The sequence below is a fragment of the Cydia splendana genome, chromosome 1 (genome assembly GCF_910591565.1).
Source record: "Cydia splendana chromosome 1, ilCydSple1.2, whole genome shotgun sequence".
Classification (NCBI taxonomy): domain Eukaryota; kingdom Metazoa; phylum Arthropoda; class Insecta; order Lepidoptera; family Tortricidae; genus Cydia; species Cydia splendana.
The window spans coordinates 2,934,881-2,943,672 of record NC_085960.1 but is presented as its reverse complement, the minus strand read 5'-3'; positions in this window follow the sequence as shown (position 1 = coordinate 2,943,672).

Genomic DNA, 8,792 nt, shown 5'->3' with positions numbered 1-8,792 from the left:
AGTCCTGTATTATTTATAATATCATAGAGATTTAGATCTAAGAGATCGCCAACTGCTACTAACTAGTGTGACTGCATTTATACCAGTTTTCCTATGAATTGTGAACAAAACTTGTGTCTAAACAGTATTTTTATACTAATTTCTAAAATATTTTTCTCGATTTTTTACGTGGTTTCTACTGAACTAAAATGAAGTATGTATGTAACTAGGATAAGTAATAAATTGTATACACTTGTATGTTATTTGTTTCATTTCCTTCTTCGTCATACACATTTCCATCTAATTACTATAATTATGTAGAACAAAAAATATAAAATTCGCTCGAGGGGAAAGCAAAAACATTTTTAGATATAATTAATATATCTGTGACCGATAACAATGCGATATTCATTGTTGAACCGTGGTCAGGGCCGTCTTAAACTATGCTGGGGCCTTTGGCACAGAATAAATAATAGTACCAGGTACAGAAGACTCACTCTCTAACAAAACGCGTCTGTTACGATCAGCCGGCGAATTATGGATAGCTTTATCCATCTTTATCCGCGTGATAAAATAACTGTCACTTTTTAACACCGTGGGATAGAAAGTGACGGACACCGTTTTATCACGCTGTCACGTAGACAAGAACGACCATCATATCCGTACAGGACAGATATGGCCGCTAGGTGGCGACAGCGCCACGCGCGCCTTATGGCTAATAGCCACCAAAATTGGTGTGGAACGGATGTACTTATAGCTACCTGTAGCAAAGCGACGAAATCGCGGAGTGAGCCACGCCTGCCCTTGGGCACATAAGAATTTGGGGCCCTTTTGGAAAGTAAAGAAAGCGAATTAAACAGACATTTTTCAACTATGATCTTCTATTTATTATGGGTAATCAAATATACTGTTTCTGTCTGTCCTTCGAGGCCTCCTGAGGATGGGGGCCCTGGGCACAGGCCCCGTTTGCCCTTATGGTAAAGACGGTACCCAAAAAGCGCCATACGATAAGGCTTCAGTCAGAAGTGCATACTTATACTTGGAAAAATTCGACCTATGCCGCTGTGGCCCGGTGGCCGAATAGCACAGGCACCTGCCGCGATAGCAGAGGACGCTGCTAGTTCGATTCCAGCCTGGGGCACTGGAGGCTTTTTCTTAGTATAAGACATTTATTTCAGTTTTTATTTATTTAGTAGAAAATTACTAATATATTTTTGTTGCTATTGTTTCGGGGTTTTGATAATTCACTTCGATATATGGAGATACATAAAATATTGCTATTTTGGATTAAAAGGGGGCTTATTCTCCGTATCTTGTCACGCAAAGGTGTACAATAATATATGTCAGTATGTCACACTCACTGTGGTACTAGATTCTATTTGAAGTCCACAAAGCCAGTTAATCTCGTCGCAACATATGTAAGCGTAAGTGGAAGTATTTTATAGGTATTTTAAATGAGTTAACTTTACTTGCGCGGTTACTTTCGGCCCCAGTGCGCCCAGGGGAGCTGTGATTGCGTGTAGTTCTGAATTTATTATAATTGCTTGAGCTCCATTGTTAGAACGAGTGATTCGGATAAAGATACATCCTGCAGAAGTCGGACTGATACTATTTTAATTAGAAAAAAATTGGCGTAGTCTCATATCTAGCGTCCACACGTACTTACACAATTTAATCACTAGATCACTTTAGATTCATGGTGATAGTCAACCGCTCGAAATGTAATTATTCCCCCCCAACTCATAATGGCGTTGAAAGTTGGCTTTTTTTGCGTTCATATCATTCACACCTGATTTGATCGGTCAATTGAATCAGCGAGCAAATTCTTATTTTTGCGTCCACACCACCTGCTTAAATTGACAATTTAATCAGATTGGGCGAAAAATTTGTCCCTACTGGACATGGACACCCAAATTACCAAAAGGTAATTAATTATTACAAAGTCACCCCACATGAACCTACCCCATACTCAATGATTAGTTGATCACACTTTATCCAACGCCAAGATTAATCACATTTGTCCCACTTACAAGCAACCCCCCTCTCTAGTTATTCAGCTGATTACCGCGCCCGACCAGATAAGTCACGGACTCCATTCCCCTTGTTTACCCTTCGCTTATCGCGAGCTCTAATTTTCTATCATATTTCCATAAATTATACGTGACACGGTAAAGGATGTTCTAAGCCAGTGGTTCCTAACCTTTTCAGTCCGGTCGCCCCTATGACTATTAACTAGGGTAGGGAACCTGATTTTACCCCTCCTCCCAATGGTAATAAAAAATAAAACGTGTACGTTTGTGGTATTGTTATATTAGGTTAGCTTATTACCCCCATAAAATACCAGTTTTACCCCCACGGGGGTAATTACCCCCAGGTTAGGAACCACTGTTCTAAGCGGTGTTCCGAACCCCTACTGTAAATTTCATTCGATAGCGTAACGTGCGTTCGCGTTTGTGTTATGTCTATTTTTCTATGGGATTTTCAACAGCGCGCCAATCGGGACGTTTTGGAAACTCAAAATCCCACACAAAATGACACTTCGCAAACGGTTCGTCACGTCAGGTCACGCTATCGAATTAAATTCACACTAGAGGTACATACTGCAGAGCCAAGATAGGTGCGACGACGAGCGAAGCGATACTTTTTCATCGTACGGTGTTAACTTAAAATAATAATTCTTTTTTGCGTTTACGATTAATGATTGTCATCTTGACTCGCCGCATAGTCAAGATGACAATCAATCGTTCGGTGCTGAGAACCCACTGAGAACCTTACAGAATCTTTATGTCGGGTGAAACCTTAAATTTTATACAAATAATGGTTTAAACAACGACTTTCATCCTTCACCTTTAAAGGTTGACTCACGCTAGACCGGGCCCGGGCCGGAGCTTCCGGCGCTTCGTTTCTTATGGAAAGCACCACGTGATCACCGATCAGCCGTCATAGAAAATGACATGTCGGACGCCTCGGCCCGGGCACGGCCCGGTTTATCGTGGAGCTTCGTGTTCATTGAAATGTGAGAGGAAGAACAACTTTTTAAACATCTAAATAACTTTACAAAAACAACATTTCAACACGTTCTCCAAAATTAAATGTAGGTACAGTTACTTTGAGCTCCTTCCACGATTCTGAGTGCATTTTACATCTCAAAAGGATGCGAATGGTTTTCTTACTCGCATCTTTTTTTATTTTTTTCTACAAACGATAAACGGAAAATGTTACCGCCTTGCAGTAGGAGGACCCGGGTTCGAATACTGGTAAGGGCATTTATTTGTGTGTTTATCACAAATCTTGTTTCTGAGTTATGTACGTTTTATGGATATAAGTATTTATACGTATATAACTATATGTTACGTATATATTATATATTTTATCGTCGTCTAGTACCCACAATAGGGATGTTTCCTCTACTGAATAAATTATTTCACACCGTGCACGAAATAAAGCACCAGATAGTTATTAGAAAAACATAGACAGCAGTTATTTTTAAGCACTATTTCTATTTAATAAATCGGATTGAAATATAAAAAGTAGGTGAGTTGACCGTGACGTCACTATACTCGTTTTCAAATAAATTCCATATTAGCAAACCGTTTTGACAGTTCTAAAAAAGAAGCTGATTTGACTAGGAAAATAGCCTATACAAGCCTTAGGTACCGAGTTTACTGTGCGACTAGGTCGCTGTGTAAAATTAATGTCCTATAATATTTAAAAAAAATGGCCTTCTCAGGCTCTCACCGTCATATCATGAGATTCATGAGGTAGAGTACCTACTGAATGCGCAATATCTATAAGCTCCTAATATTATTGCAGAATATTGCCCGTTCCGTTCCGTGCAAGTTTACCTTCCATCCCAGCTCGCGACGAACACAGATGAGTGAAGCAGAGCTGCCACTTTAGAACGAAATGCGATTTTTCTTTTGACGCGTTTTAGGGTTTCGTAGTCACTTAGATTCCCTTATAGTTTCGCCATGTCTGTCTGTCTGTCTGTCCGACGCTTTGCTCCGTGATCGTTAGTGCTAGAAAGCTGCAATTTGGCATGGATACAATCATGCATTGCGACAGAACAGTAAAATAAAAAAACTATAGGTATATTTTTTTCTAGGGTAGATCCCATACAAAAAAAAAAATGTTTAATTTTTTTTTGCTTTGTCCCAATAGGTGGAATAGGCGCAATAGTGTGGGGTATCGTTGGATAGGTCTTTCAAAACGAATAAGGGTCTCCTAAAACCTTTTTTTGATATAGTTAATATTTTCAGAAATATGCGCTCTGAAAGAAAAAAATATGTGTCCCCCCCCCCGTCTAACTTTTGAACCACGGGTCCAAAATTTATAAAAAAAAAAGTGAAACAAGAGCTTAATAAATACTTCTAATGAAAACTATAGCGAACATGATCGGTCGGTCTAGTCGTTTTTGAGTTATTGCAAAATGGGGCATTTTTATTTTATTTGTTTTCAATTTTAATTTAGAATTTTGATATATTTCTGCTTAGAATCACGAGCTCTTTCTATCCATACCGAGAAAAAATGTAGGTACCCTATTTTTTGTGGTTGGAAAAGTTGAAAATTCCATAAATCTACTGCCATTTCAACAAAAATACATAAAAAATAATATCCGTACAAGAGATTCTAAACAAACGAACGCTCGAGTAACCGGGGTTGCAGGCGTTGCAGCTGATGGCAGTACGGAGACTTCTGAGGGTCTACCGCCAAAATCGAAAAACGATATCTGCTTCTCTGTTGCTCGAATATGCAAGAGCGACAGAGAGGCAGACGTTTTTCCAGGAGTGATGGATCTGTTGTGAGTTATATGTTCTGTGCTAGGGCTTGTGAGCACAATATGTTAATGCCCACCAGCAAGAACAAGAACCTAAGGAAAATTATAATCAGTACTTAGTTAACGAGGTTTCGCGACTCGGCGGCAAATTAAAGACAGGCCGTGATCATGTTGGGCCATGCTGTATAAGTTCCGTAGTTCCTAGTATTTTAAAAGGTAAATAGACAATATTGTCTTCGGTTACCGCGATAGTTACTCATGAAATAAAACTATTGAAACGGATTATATTTCGTATATATATTGAATACATACTACATCCCGACGTTTCGAACCCTTAACAGCATTCGTGGTCAACGGGTGACTGAAGGCGGGTGACGGGTGAGGTAAATAGTTATTTGTTTTACAAGGGCGCAAAGTACTTGTAAAACACGTGCTAAGATTGATAGGAATTGAACCACGAGCGTGTGCGTGGTTCGAGAGTTGGAATCTTGAGTGTTGCGAGGGATTCAAAGCACGAGGGTTAAACAAACTTAGCTACCGACTGAATCACAGTTTTTTTCACCACGCAGGAAAATACCCGCCGTAAAAAAATATAAATTAAATCCAAATGAACGTCATTAAATATTTATCATTCAAAATAGTCACTTAAAAGTCAATTCTACCAGCCAACATGAATCAGCTGCACATTAGCATTAGAGTCGGACCAAAAAAAGTCTGCAGCGGATTTGATAGCCCACGCAGTGCAAGTGTCATTTATACGTCATAATTTCATAGAAGTTTGACGTTTAAAATAACACTTTCACTGCGTGGGCTATCAAATCCGCTGCAGACTATTCTTGGTCTGACTCTAAATTACTTTGCCAATCTTGTGAATAAAATGCGGACTTTCTTTAGAGCCTTTACGAGCTGGTGTGGTGGCAAGGCTATTATATTATAACAAGACTCTTTCCACTCTTTCCAGCAAAAACCACACAATTATAAAAACATAAGCCCCCAAACCGGGAATTAGAGTCCCTCGTTTCGCACAGTGTTCCTTACACGACCCTGTAAGAGGCTTACGTCGGGGCGTTCACGAAACATCTATTTTGTCCAGTGTAACTTTGCCTTTAAATTCGTAAGAAATATAATCGAATGAAGGACCTATTTATATTGGTTTTTTGAGGCGGAGCTGAATACCGGATGAATTAACTATTGTAAGGAGACTGAGCATGTTTTTACCTCGTTGGAGATGGAATGTGTACTTAGCTACCTACATAATACGTTAAAATGTGTACCGACGAGAACGGTAGATGGTAGCACTTGCTTTGGCAATGTACATGTGCATATATGTTTCCGATTCAGGACACAAGAAGGCAGACCCTCCAACGCGCACGGTCCCTATAGGCAAGTACGAATGGCGGCGCCTCATTCGTGATCAAGTTAGCGTTTTTGAGGCTGAACGCCGCAGTGAGCTCGACAAAAAACGAGATGAGCTTAAGGCTCGGCCGCCAGGTGGTGTGCTGACGTGCCCAAAATGCGCTCGAGTATTTAGCAAGAAGATAGGGTACGTGAGCGTCGTGAGCCACCTAAGGGCGCACCAGAGAGTGGATCAGCTACACTCTAATAACACGACTTAAAAATTGCCTACTCCAGAGCACACAGTCGCTGTGGCCGAAATCGGTTTGGAGAGAGCAAGTACGCAACTAATCATTATATTTGACGTGTTTAATTTAAATGAAATTGTGTATTAGGTATTTGATTTTTTTCCTGTTTGTTAATGTAGGTATTTGTACCTAAATGACGTGTGTTTGCTTTGCAGCAACCGAATAAACGTTTTACCTAATCTATCTATATTTTTCCTTGGTCTACACCTACAGTTACAATACAACACTTACAAAGAGGTTGCTATAATGTAAAATTTCAGACTGAAATCCTTTCCAAGCTCGGAGTAATTAACAATGGAGCCGCCATTAACAGGCGTTCCCCTCTGTCGAAAATAGGCGGCCAATGGTCAACCACATGTCAACCATATGTATGGACTGACGTTTATCTGACATGACGTACCTATACATTTGATGTGCCCCTCCCCCGCAAAAAACGGCAGACTATTTTGTACCGAAAATTTTAGACATGGCGTCTCCGTTGGTTATATCCTCTAAGTTTCCAAGGCGAGACAATACTTTGAAAATAATTCGAATATCGAACAGAATTGGAATTGCATCCACAGATACAACACTCACGTCACCTTTATTGTCACAGATAACTTTATAGTGCGCAATCGAATTCAATTTTTGAAAGAATCCGGTCGTCATAAAACACGGGGCGGGTGGCGTGAGCAACCGTGGGCTCTCAACCAAATAATTCGAGTGTAGGGTTGGCATTTGACAAGTGTTATTGTGATATTATTTTAATTTATAAATACAGTCACTTTTAATCAAACACTTATATTAAATTATAACGCTGAAACTCGTCCTAAACAGGGTTAAACGATATATTATACTACTCTTTGGTTAAACGGTTGTGTATGCTGTCACCTTCGCTATAACCCTAGGTCAGACAGGTCGCGGCAGTAGTACCCGTCGAAAGTTTCTGGCGTAGGTACAGCCCCTAAAGCAGAAAATTAGTGAAAATGCTTGTATGATGGCAGCCCTTGGTCACTTCGTCTTTCGTATATGACATTTATTTATACTTTCAGTTAATAATTTATATATTTGTCAGTTTATTTATTTATTTTTTGTTTTAAAGGGTATTTTTTCAGTTCAATGGTCATCGCGTCAGGATCTGATAATGTGAAGCTGGATAAAACGAGAGAGCTATTCAAATATTTGGGACAGTCGTATAGTATAGTGAATTGGGTGTTTTTTTTATGCATTTGGTCTCGGAAACCGATATTTCGCATTAAATTTCACCTCTAAATATGGCAACACCTCATTAACCATTCACTGGTGGCCGACAGTTTACTGGTTTTCGCATCGATCCGTGAGTGGTGGGCTGCCAGTTTACCGCTTTTCGATCCGACCATTAACGGGTTGACCGCCACTTGAAGGGATAAACAAGAACAAGACAACCCTACATAAACCACAACAATTGGAAACACCTCAAAAGTGCCTTAGTCCATCGCGTTTAGGTCCAATTTTCCGTACACCTCGGAAATCAGCAAAGGCGGAATACTTTTGAAAAAGGAATTGAACGAAACGCAAGAAATCTTTGCACAGAGTTTATTCTAGTTCTTAAATACACAATCGGACGGTGCAGGTTTTCGGTTCACAAAATGCACAATACGAGAACATTATGCAATTTCCGGGAGTGCAAAGAAAGATGTAGGACTAATAGGACTATTGATAGGTGTTTTAGTAAGTTGTGAGGTTTTCTCGTAGGTACCTATAGGTTTTTCAGAAAATTAGGGCGTCCGCTAGCTGGCCCACGGGTGCACGTAGAGCGGTTTAACGTAAAATAGTATGAGCAACGTTAACTAAATACCGAGAAACACATTGGTACGGGGTTTAAGCCTAACGACCGACGGGCAGACGGGTTTTAACAAAAACAAAAAAGTAGTAGGTAATTAAATTATTAGTAGGTAATTAGTTTATAAAGTAAGCTGTGTTAGTTCATGTGTCGTTTTTCAGAGTAACATCCATGATGTCGGCTGTAGTGAGGCCGATCAGCTGCGATATGTTCTCCCAGGTCTTGGCGTCGATGATGGTCATCAGGTCGGACTCGAGGTAAGCAGCTTCCACTGAAAACGTGGACCTAATCATCAAAACTTCTTAAATCCTACACCTTATAAAACAAAGTCCCCTGCCGCGTCTGTCTGTTTGTGTGTTTGTTATGTTCGCGATAAACTCAAAAACTACGGAACAGATTTTCATGCGGTTTTCACCTATCAATAGAGTGATTCTTGAGGAAGGTTTAGGTGTATAATTTGTTAACCCGTGCGAAGCCGGGGCAGGGCGCTAGTATTTGTTTAAAAGCCAGTGGACACGACGACGACGTGTAGACGACATTAAAACAATCTTTATACGATATTCCGTTGTATGTACATAATATCTACATAAAT